The sequence below is a fragment of the Ascaphus truei genome, chromosome 7 (genome assembly GCF_040206685.1).
Source record: "Ascaphus truei isolate aAscTru1 chromosome 7, aAscTru1.hap1, whole genome shotgun sequence".
In the NCBI taxonomy this organism is placed as follows: domain Eukaryota; kingdom Metazoa; phylum Chordata; class Amphibia; order Anura; family Ascaphidae; genus Ascaphus; species Ascaphus truei.
Genome location: NC_134489.1, coordinates 74076466 through 74089056, shown reverse-complemented (window position 1 = coordinate 74089056; position 12591 = coordinate 74076466).

Genomic DNA, 12591 nt, shown 5'->3' with positions numbered 1-12591 from the left:
TGTATAGAAAGGAGCCTGGTGTCTGGAAGCTTCTACCGCCCCTTTTACAACCCCTTGGGTGATGTCATAGCCCCACCCTTATTAATAGGCAGAATTAAGACCACTTTAATTTATTATGAGTCATCCCATGTCTGATGACCCACTCCTCAGTTCAGGTTCTGGAACTGAGGAGTGGCCAAACACCTGCCTACTTACTTTAGCAACATGACATTAGATACATCAAATTAGCTACATGGAATTCGTTACCTTTAACTAGGGCCTTACTTTAACATTAACCTTCTAACTTCTTATTAACCCCCTTATAGTGGAAACTAGTAATCCCAGTAGGGAGGTTACATGTACAACCAACTTCCTTTTAAAGTGCTTCACAACACAGGTTTACAGCCCAGGAGCCAAAACTAAACACAAGTAGAAGTGCATCTGAGAACCTCTGCACAAACAGAGGTAAAGAAAAACTCCAAGCAAAGAGTAATGAGACACACCAGTAAATTGTCATATGCTGTTACAGGGTCGACTTTGCCTCGACCTCCAAGGACTAGCAGTTTCCATCAATATAGGTTTTTTTTGTAAGCACAGAGACCTGTGACAGTTTTCAGACAGATTAACTGAAACTATTACAGGTAAAAAGGCTGCTGAGACTACGCATAGAGGTAGCCTTGACAACAGTCTTACAAAAACGGATACAGCTGTTCTTCTGAGCAGTTGCAGAACATCACAAGCAGTCCCATTGCTTTAGACAACAAGATAACGGTGAAGACCGACGAACTTCAGAGGCGATGGAGCACATGCATTAAGCATTGGTGCCGTTGTGGTGCAATAACACGTACCGACGCTTATGCCCCAAGGGCCCCTGTTCAAAATACTGTGAAGATATTTTCCTCTTGGTCAGGTAGTTAAGCTCCATTCAGAAATCTTCCCAAGCAAGGAGAAGATGGATTTGCCGCATATTGAAGAGGGCAGAGTAAAAGTAAATGGGATCATCTTATTTATTTAAAATACTATATTATGACAAGTGTCACTACTTAGTACTAATTTTAAATAATTGTGTCTTGAACCAATGAAAGATTTCTGTAAAAACGTTCTAACTAGTCTAAAATCAAATCGAGTCCCATTTTGTTGAATGGTTCATAAAGTGACTTATGTCTTAGACCTGCCTAGTAAATATATGTTGTTTTTTTTTTTGTATTGTTGAATTTTTTTTAACGTTTTCTATAACAAGACCACCAAATACCAGTTTACAGTGACTACAATATTCCTTTACATTTAACAGTGCACTACACCAGTAAATAATATATTACTATTACCTATACTTTAGACATCGACAAATGAAAACCTAAACTAAATGTTAAAATTGATGAGTCAGTCCTAGCTGCATTGCATCATGGATTTGTATTTCCCTCTGTACCTCTTTCCCCCTTACCCACAGTTCCTTTTGTTGTTTCTTTGCTATATATCCTAATCGTTTCTAAGGATAACAGACATTAGATGTTTTAATCTTTTCCCCCCTCATCACCTTCTGGGCCTCTCATGTTTCAGACTTCTTATTAAATACCATGACGTTTGACCAAACGCATGCATTAAACCACTTTGTCCCTGTATGGTAAAATTTCAATAAAGGATCCCATTTTTTAAATAGTGTTTCTGTCTTTAGCTCTTTATTTGTTTCGGCTTCCATTTGATCTAACATGAATAGTTGTGTTAAATATTTGTTAAGCATCTCCATGTTAGGGGGTATATCCTTTATACACTGTAACATTATGGTTTTTCTGGCCGCCAATAATGTAATTTCTACAAATGTAGGTATCCTCACCCCGTTATTTATGATCTTCCATTCCTCCAAGTTGCCAAATATTAAAGACACTGGTTCTTTAACCACAGTTATTTTAACATTGTGCTGTATATAATCCAGCGCTTGGTCCCAAAAGTTCACAATCTTGGGGCAGTCCCATAAGCTTTAGGTTGTTGGCACTATGGACATCTATTTCTGGATTTGTCTGTATCGTTGTAACTTATATTAAATGCATAATAGGCTCTGTGTGTCAGTTTTAGTTGCTTCTCTCACCACGTTTCTGATATGATAAGTTTTCTAGTTCTATCTAAACATGTAAGTATTACATCTATTTCCTTGAAATCTTTGTTCCAGGCCTCAAAAACCTTTTGCAAAATCCTCTCATGATTTTTGTCTCTTCCTAAATTGTATATATCTGATATAGTGCATCTGTCCTCTCTGGAAAGACTGAAGAAATGATCATATATATTATTTGACAATACTTCCTTTTTATAGTTCTCCAGTGATTTACAATAATGTGTCATCTGTGCATACGAATATCCATAAACTAGGTATCTCCCACTTTTCGTTTATTTCCTCAAAAGGTAAGGAGCCTTTCCTGGTCTTCCTTTATCAAATGTCCTATACACCTTAAGCCCTTGCCTTCCCACGATGGAAAAGATGCCTGATTTTGGCTTGGGAGGAAGTTTGCGTTTCCCTTAATAGGCAGAAATTTAGAGATTGTGTATGATAATCCCATTTTAGGTCTTTGATATCTTGCGGTAATGCTAGGAGTGGCTCAGTGAGTAAAGACACTGACTCTGGCACTGAGATTGAAGCAGGGGACGTGGTTCAATTCCTGGTGTCAGCTTCTTGTGACCTTGGGCAAGTCACTTTATCTCCCTGTGCCTCAGGCACCAAAAACATAGATTGTAAGCTCCATGGGGCAGGGACTGTGCCAGACAAAATGTCTCTGTAAGCGCTACGTAAAACTAGCAGTGCTATACAAGAACATGCTATTATTATTATTATTAGTGCTCCCCTCTTTGTATATAGTATATCTCTTAGATTCATAGGCCATACCTGCTGCTTCTCTCTCGCTCTAAATCTGAGTGGAGAATAACCTCAAAGAACATTATTTGTAAAGATTAAGAGAAAAAAATAGAAATTAGTAATACTCCAGTTGTTTTCAAGGAATAAAAATAAGTTTATTGCACAGAGATCAATGTTTTGGTCCGCTCGCGGACCTTTGTCAAGATACGAGCAGACCAAAACGTCAATATCTGTACAATAAACCTATTTTTATTCCTGGATGGCCACAACTTTCTAATTTTTTTATTACTGGCGTTTAAGAGATGTGTGCAGAGGTATGCAAATGGAAACCGGTTAGGGTGAAATGAACATATGGCTTTATTGAGCCTGTCCCTTTAAACAGCACAGCAAACAAAAATATACAAAAACCACAAACACCTATCCCTTTGTAAGGGCTAACTTACTTCCCCCAGTCCTTATATTACAAGACCGAGAGGATAAGCCCGTTTCCAGCCTACCACCACAAAGTCTCAGCGGTACCTTAAAACAGGTGGCCCTTCAGGTCAGTGGTGTCCAGGTGTGCTTGGGAGTCCAGCCTCTAGCAGGTTCCTGGGTCCAGGAATAGAGGTCTGGTCCCCCTGTGTCTCTTGCTGTCAATACACAGTCCTTTTGTGTATTCAAGACCCTCTCCTCATGTCAGCACCGTTGTGTGCAGAGGAAAAATCTCCCCCCTGTATCTCACATGAGGCTTTTTCACAGAGCTCTGATTAGTCTAGGTGGAGACTGGCTAATTGAGTGGCTGCAATTAACCAGCTCCATGCTGGATTCAGAGCTCTGAGGAAGCTTTATCCAAACAGGGATAAGTGCCTGTTACATGGCGGTTTGTGTGATCTCACAGGACTGTTGTTGCTGAGCACCTATTGCACCTATTCCAAGTCCCGTGAGTGCACCGCTTCTTGGACAATATTAAAAGAGAAGACATTTTTCTTAAAATAATGTAACCCTCTTTTCCCAGCTCTTAAATAGTTTACATCGAGTTGGATATACAGTATATATATGGCTGTGCCCAGTCTCTCATACCTTTTCAGGGTGCTGGGTCCATGCAGGGTGAGCGGTGATATGTAGATAGAATAATGATGGGTGCCCGGAACTTTTATAGTACAAACAAGAGCTGTATTCATACAGTTAATAATGCTCTATATACAAAACATACTTCACGTCAGACAGTAACTGGTGGTAAATAATATGGTTACTCAGTGCTTCTTACCATGGTAGCTCTCACTCCTACTCTAGGGAGGTACTTGGGCTTCATCTCTTTGGTAGTGATTAAGTCATATTGCTGAAATTAATATACTGTTGATATTATTGAAATGGACTGGGGGGGGGGGGAGTCTCTGGAGAAGGATTGAAGGTGATGTTCTGTTTCCATTTTGTCTGTTCTGTTAGTGTCCATTTTGTGTGTGTAAGAATGTGTGTGTGGTGTAAGTGAGATTCGCTAACAGTAGATTTACGATTGTGTCTGAAGTAACGGCCACATTCCTGGTAACAAGAAGCACCTGGTTCCTATAGAGTGCTGTTTTAATCTAGTTTTAATGATCTGGAAGATGATTGGTTTAAGATGACTGCCTTTAGCCAGTCTGATCGCTCAGCACCCCCCTACCCCCCATAGAAATTCTCCCGCCCCCCAATTTGCGCACCGCTGACCTGGACGATTCAATGAATACAATCAGAATCAGTTATACTGGGTGGAAATTGCTATAATTTTACACTGCTTAGTTTTACTGTGAGATTTCCCCCTCAGTAAAGTGTCTTTGCAGGTAGTTTTAGCATCCAAAGGTTTGCGGAAAGTCAGTATTACAAGAATCTGCAAAAGACACAATGTTGCTTTTTTGTAATATTACTGCGCTACACAGTGCTTGAAAAAAAAATAGTTTACGAAATGTTTAAGCACTCTTGAATACATCATATTTTTCATAAACTTTTCTGTTGAGAGTTTTCTAAAGCGGATAATGAAATACAAATTTAGTGCCAGTGTGTGCAACTTAATAACACTTTCTTGTGTACTGTTGTATAGATCCACAATTACATCAAATTCTGTACAAATAAACAGCTGGTGGTTTGTATTTAGAAAAAACATCTTGTGCATTATCCCTGCTACATGAGGTTGTCTAATAAGAACAGCATAGCTATTTCTTCATTAAAGCAGAATACAATTTGATCACAGTTTTATTGTCTCTAAATATAAAAAGGTTCTTTGGGATAACTGGTACATGCATATGAAATTAAGTGTTCTTCAATTGTTTGACAGTAACCACTAAATTATAAAATGGTGCCCTTTCAGCAGTTACTTATTTCTTATTATAAGTTTGTTGGATAAAAATAGTCAGAATATTCATGGGTCGCTATGTCACTTACTATACAATCCTAAAAAGCTTTACAGTCAAAGATATTATGGTGGCAACTTCGGTTTTATTATTAATTACAGAGGTTATACAGAGTTGATCCAAATAGAATCGAAAGAATCCCCAATTGCTGCACTCAATGCGTATGAATGAAAGAATCGGACAACAATGGTCCAACAGATAATTTGTCTGGGAGTGGCTGTCCAAGTGACCGTGTGGATCAGAAATGTTAAAAACAAAAATAATAACATTTTATTACAATTAATTTATAGGTACAAAAAATATTAAACAAATACAGTGAATGGTAATAATAATAAAGATGTAAAAAATGTCCATTAGAGGAGTATTAGTGTATCTCATAGGAACATGATAGTTTGGTCCAGATGTGTATGATGGTCCCCAATAATAATTACAGAGTTTGTAAGGTCTCCAAGACTTTTCTATGCACTGTGTGTATTATATTTCCCGATGGGCTGTCTATTTTATAAAGCGCTGAACACCCAAAAAATATACATACATTAAAAACATAGATACAGATCTGGCAAACCTGGTTAATGTATAACTTTCTAAGGGGTACTCCAGCTTCCTCCCCATCCATTGCTGCCATATTGATCTAATGGGTTTCTTGACCCCCCGCCATGGCCCATGGGAAGGGGGAACACACAACTTAATGGTTGAATGATGTCCGGCCATCCCCGGTTGAATCACTCAGATAAGAGTTCTCGGACGGACTTCCGGAGAGGACCCAGGCCTATGGATCTTATATTATGTAATTGCTTTTGTTGATGTTCTGTATCCACTGTATTGTGCTGCTACACTGCAACACTATAGCCAAAACCCTCCATCCCCCCCATTTCTCCTTTGTCTACCCTCTCCCACTGATGTATGTATTCTAAAATACCAATACGTGTGGAAAATATATATATATATAATATAGATTGATACACTACATACTGTACATAACCAAAATGATTTCTTACCTGGTAATTTGGTTTTTTGGAATTCCCCAGACATTCCGGACGTTTGGTTCCAGGGCCATTCTGAAGATGGGAAAAATAATTTGATTTGAAGCGTGCAATCCTCAACATCTCGTGATGATGTTTATGTTTTATTATGCGAACATCTTTTCTTTTTTTACTAACATAGAAACATACAATTTGAGGGCAGATAAGGACCACTCGGCCCACCTGTATTTGATCCTTAGCTTAATTTCGTCTTTACGCCTTATGTCTATCACAAGCATTTTTCATTTCCCTAATGTAGTGGTTACTAACCTTTTTTACACTGTGCACCCTCTACTAGAAAATCTTTGTTCCACGAACCCCTAATTATTCAATCTTATTGCCTAACCCTCAGACTACTGCTAACAAAACTGTTTTGACTGTATAGTGTCCTGAGCTTGTGTGGAGAAAACGTTCAAAGCGGCATCCAAGTGACATTTTTTAATTTTTTTAAATAGGATTAACGCAGGGGGTCCTCCGTGGTTGAGCCACGTTCTCCGGGACCCTCCGCTTCCCGAGATACTTACGTCAGTAGGGGATGCCGGTATCTCTCTGCTGTTTAAAGCTCCTGGTCACGCGGGCCAATAGGAAGACACAAGAGATGGCTTCCTATAGGCCCATGTGACGATGGACATTTAAGCCGCCATTTCGATATCTCCAACTAGCCCAGCTACCGCCACCACCTTCTGAGGTAAGTATCTCGGGAAACAGAGGGTCCCTGGAGCTGCTGACATGAATGCCGTTCACCCATGCCAAGTTGTAGTTTGGGGCCTTACTAAGTGCACAGTGACGCGTGCTCAGGAACTCATTATACTGCCTGGGATCTGCCATATAGATTTGGGGGGCTAAATCCCTTGAAGACCCTTTGGAAAACTTTGATGGGAATCCCTAAATGTATTAGCCCCTACCACAAGGAAAGAGCTAGTATATATTACTCAGAGGCGGAGTCCCTCCTATAATCAAAATGAGCCAATGAAGGTGCAATGTTTAGGAAGTTAAATTTAGGTGACTAACACCACTTTTACATCTTCAAATCAGGATTCCTTTTAGTACTGTGAAATTATTTTGGAATTTGTTTTGTACAGATACTAATCTGCCGAACAGGACTTTGCCCAGCTTTTCTTGGTGTTTTGTCCAACACAATTACACTAAACCTCAACCCAAGCAATTGCCCAGTATTAGTACTGATTTTGATGCTTACAGTTTACTGCTTGTTCAGGCACAAGCTTTAACATGAAAAAAAAATATTAAAGTGCGCTCCTAATATTAATCTCTAATGTCTATATGATATAAATATATAACCAATAAACACCTATGTGATTATAATTAAAGACAACAACCTATAGTTGATTGGATTGGCGTCTGCTGCTGTAACAAGGACAGAGTGACTCAACACCCCTAAAACAGAAAGACAAAAAAACAACAGCGCAAACGAATAGTGAAGCAAGTTTAAATTATATATTATTATGCAAAAGGTAAAATATCTGTGTACATCAGATAGAATTAAATAAGGCGTTGCATGATCTATGGCTATCAATTGTTATCCCTGAAGAAGTAGCGCATGCTACGAAACGCGTTGGATAGATGGTGTATGACTGATTTCATTTCCATCCTAGTTATCTCTGAGCTCTATCTTGAATATCCTGTAATTGATACGTGTCTTACACGTATACTGACTGCTATACATCCGCGATGCGGCTATTGCATTGCAACCGCTTCCGCCAACAGCGTGTCGCAAAGTGTTGCAAGGCGCCGCAAAGGAACACTGCAGTAAACAGGATGGTGATCTTTCCAGCTCTGGTACCGGAATGAGCCTTCTCTACGACGGGCAACCAACGGAAGATCGGTAGAGGCCTGAGGGACATATCCTGATGCCAAATAAGATCTACCTTACAGATCTTGTGCCTCCATCCTGACGGTGTAGCGGTTCCTGTGGATGCTGTGTGTTCGCGTTCCCCTACTGCTGGTGACGTGCGGCGCTGGGTAATCTATGCCATAGATCATGCAACGCCTTATTTAATTCTATCTGATGTACGCAGATATTTTACCTTTTGCATAATAATACATAATTTAAACTTACTTCACTATGCGTTTGCGCTGTTGTTTTTTTGTCTTACAAGCTTTAACATTCCTGCCTTGGAGAGGAGGCAGCAACCACTGATTAAACTCCTAACCTCCCCACCCACCGGAGCCCTTTCCTGGGGCCTAGGATTAGTTTTCTCTGGGGTCCCCTGTGTCGGCTGCCTTGCGAGCCCCCCTCTTTCTGTTACACACCTCCTCGCTCTCATCCCCATTTACCTATTCCCCCCCCCTCACACTACCACTCACCCCATGCCCCCTCCCCATAAAAGGGCTTGAGGCAGAGTAAACTTTTTTTTGCAAACTACCAGGGATTGCACCTTGAAACAACAAAAATTTAAAATAAAACGAATTATACACGCAAAAAAAATAAGCTATTTATACATGTTATTAGATATGTTTTTGAGAAAAACATGTCTGATTCTGCAGAAGTGGTCTACAAAACTGCAATTTCAGCCTTTCCATTGTATTACCTAGATGGCATCTTTATTTTGTCTTTAATTTTACCAGCAAGTTCAAAAAGTTTTTGCTGTCCCTGGAGTTAAAAATAGCATGGTCAAACACTGGGGGGGCCCCTGGCTCAGATAATTAGGAACAAATTAGGAAACATTTTGAAACCTGAGACATTGTGGACTGCATTGTACCTTAAATATTGATAGTGTTTGCTGCCATTTAACCATACTGAACTGGTAAAAGATTTTGAAGAGAACTCTAAGTACCTTATATCCTATATTGTCTGAAGCTGCAGAAAATCCACATTGAAGTCAGATAATATAGAATTACCCCTTAATCATTCATTAACTTGCATTGAGATTAGGGGAATTTGACCAGGAAGAGCCCTGACAAATATTGAAACAGCACTAAAAAAGTGAGCCCTTCCCCACTGCAAGGGTTAATCTATTGGTGTCTGGAAAAGATTAGTGGGGCAGCAATTGCACTTTTTAAAACAGGCCTGCACAACTCGTAAAGCGAGAAGGGCCGAACTGCTCCAAGGAAAAAAAATTTGGGCCGCACGGGTAAAATCATCATCATCTCTCCTCCAGCACCCCTCATCATCATCCTCATATCTCCCCCAGAACCCCTCACTATCAACCTTTGCGATACTCCCCATCTATCTCTCATACCCCCATCTCTCCCCCTCACCCACACACATAATACTCCCTCTCCACATCACAAACAATACCCCCCTGCACACCACACACATCCCACCCCCCCTGCACCTCACATCCTTCTCCCCCCTGCACCTCACATCACTCTCCCCCCCATGCACCTCACATCACTCTCCCCCCCTGCACCTCACATCACTCTCCCCCCCTGCACCTCACATCACTCTCCCCCCCCGCACCTCACATCATTCTCCCCCCTTGCACCTCCAATGACCCTCCCCCGCACCTCCAATGACCCTCCCCCGCACCTCCAATGACCCTCCCCTGCACCTCCAATGACCCTCCCCTGCACCTCCAATGACCCTCCCCTGCACCTCCAATGACCCTCCCCCTTCACCTCCAATGACCCACTCCCTGCACCTCCAATGACCCTCCCCTGCACCTCCAATCCCCCCCTGCACCTCCAATGACCCCCCCCCTGCACCTCACCTCACTGCACCTCACCTCAATGCACCTCACCTCACCCCCCTGCACCTCACCCCCCTGCACATATCCACTTTGGGAGCAGGGGGGGGGGAGCAGCCGCAGAAGAGCTCAGCTGGCTATGACTCCCCCCCCGTCGCCAGGGGGGGGGTTGATTGAGCAGGGGAATCGCCGCCGTTTTTTTTTGTGAAATTTATTTATTAAATTGGTGCCTGACCGGACTCATCGCGGGCCGCACAGAGAGGTCAGACGGGCCGTATGTTGTGCAGGCCTGTTTTAAAACCTGCATGTTTTGTTAAGTCTCACATTCTTATGTAGACAATGCTTGGAACAAAAAAGTCACAGATAAGGAGTCTATGTTTAGGCTCAGGCCACAGGCACAGTATATGCACATACCACAAATGTTATCTGCCTCATAGGACCAAAGTGTACTCATGGCAGTGATTGATGCCTTTTTTGTTTATCAGCTAAAATTTGGGAGGGGTCTGATTCACCACGTGTTCAACAAGGGTTTGGAAAGCCAGAGGCGCGCCCCCCCCCCCCCCCCACCTATCTTCATTAGTTCTCTGATAAGGACAGGGTGGGGGTAGGGGTACAGAAAACACTTGATTGATAAACACTTCCCATCCAGGGGCCCCTAAGAAATGCGATTTGTAATGAATTTCCAGAGAAGCAGAAAAAAAAAAGCCAGCGCGGGATATTTAAAAGATGGCGTTGCACGACATGCACATGAGTGGCGGCCGGGTGGGACATTGACATTTAAAGATGGGGGCGGTGCTTCAGTTACTGACAAATGTACTGGAGCAGGAGTGCGCAAACTTTGCAGTCTGCACCCGCCCTGCCTGCTCACGCCCCCCCCTAAGGCCACACCTATAGTGCCGTCGACGGGTGACGTCACCCGTCGCCACGGGCAAAAGTTATATTTCGCTGGGCGGCGACGGCGTGGGTTTCCTGACATTTGATTGGTTCCAGGGCTGTCACATGAGGCGACAGCCCTTGAAAAATCTAATTTTGCCGGCTACCAGTTTTCGCTCCGTCGCATTGTCGCCGTCACGCTTACTATAAGCGTAAGCGGCAATGCATTTGTTTTCTGGCGACGTTGCGTCACCGGCACTATAAGCACGGCCTTACCTGGTGTCCGGCATAGTCTGATGTGATTTGACGCCACGTTACCATGGCGACGTGTCGCTGGAAGCCGCCGGAGACCAGGAAAGCGAAGTTACAGAGGCTTTGCGTGCGCTCCCCGACATTTAATTTAAATGCTTTGGGGAAGAGTGCAGGGCCTCTGTAACTGCTGCACCCCCCCTCCCCCACAGAAAATCTCACGCCCCCGTTTTTGCGTACCACTGTACTGGATATGGGGTGTGCAAACTTTTCCCCTTGAGTCCCCCTGCATGCTGTGTCCCCCCCCCTGCTCTGTAACCATCGCGTCCCCCTCCCCCGGAAAAATCTAGCGCCCCCAGTTTGCACACCCCTATACTAGACTACCGGCTGACTCATTCACTGTCACTGTTCTCGCGCCTTAGGCTGCGCTATAGTGCCGGCGACGGCACAGTCGCGGCAAAACAAATGCATTGTCGCCGTAAGCGCACGCGACGGCGACAGAGCGACAGTGCTACCAGAAATCTGGTAGTCACTGATATTTGATTTTTTCAGCGACGGTCTCCCCTTGCAGCCAATCGTGAGATTCTCCGTGCCTTTGCCCTCCCCTTTTTATGGCCTTGCAGCCAGCGACGTCGCCCAAAACCCAAGTACAACTTTTGCAAATGGCGACAGGTGACGTCATCGGACGCATCACCATAAGCGCGGCCTTACACTTCCAATGTGAAGCTCAAAAACGCTGCTTGGCAGGTCATGGAGCGATGCAGAGGGGCCCAGAAGGATATAGATATATTCTGTGTAGAACAAAAGAAATAACACTTCCTGTTGATTTGAGAAAATTAAAGAAAAGACTCAAATAGGTGCAGCGAGCAGAATGCGCTAGAGTAACAAGTATGTTAATCAACTAAAAGGTATGGCAACCTGTAACACCCAATATTAAGTGTCCGGGAGGTTAAAATGAAGCTTTCCCCAGAGCAGTCTAAAGGTTACCAATTAGATTGTATGCTTTTGGGAGCAGGAACTCCTTTTCCTAAATATTACTTATGTCTGAAGCACTTCTGCCCTTTATATGTTATGTATATTATTTATGAGTCACGTATATTACTGCTGTGAAGCGCTATGTACATTAATAGCACTATATAAATAATGACAGACATACATACAATGGTAACCTCAGATGCAAGATATTAATACTGTACGATGATTTTTAACACTAGAGCAAGACATGCTTGGGGCGGGGTAGAAATAACACATACCCTCCAACTGTACCTATTTAGCAGTTCACCTGTTTTTTTAAGTCCTGTACCTATTAAATTCAACTGTGCATGTTGTACCTATTTGTGCCAGTGGCTGCAATGTAATCTTATTAAAGCAGCTGGGAGATTGGTGGCTTATCTGCTAATGTTCAGCTTGGTTGGGGAGATTTAATACCACAATTCGTTGTGTATATATACACATTTTATATCTTTGCATATAGCAAAGTGTACGTGTAATTGTGCCTCCTTGATATATTCCACAATAACATACTCTAGCAATCAAAGTAACCATGTATTTTTTATAACTGTGCCCAGGACTTACGTGAAAACGAGAGGTAACTCTCAATGTATTACTTCCTGGTA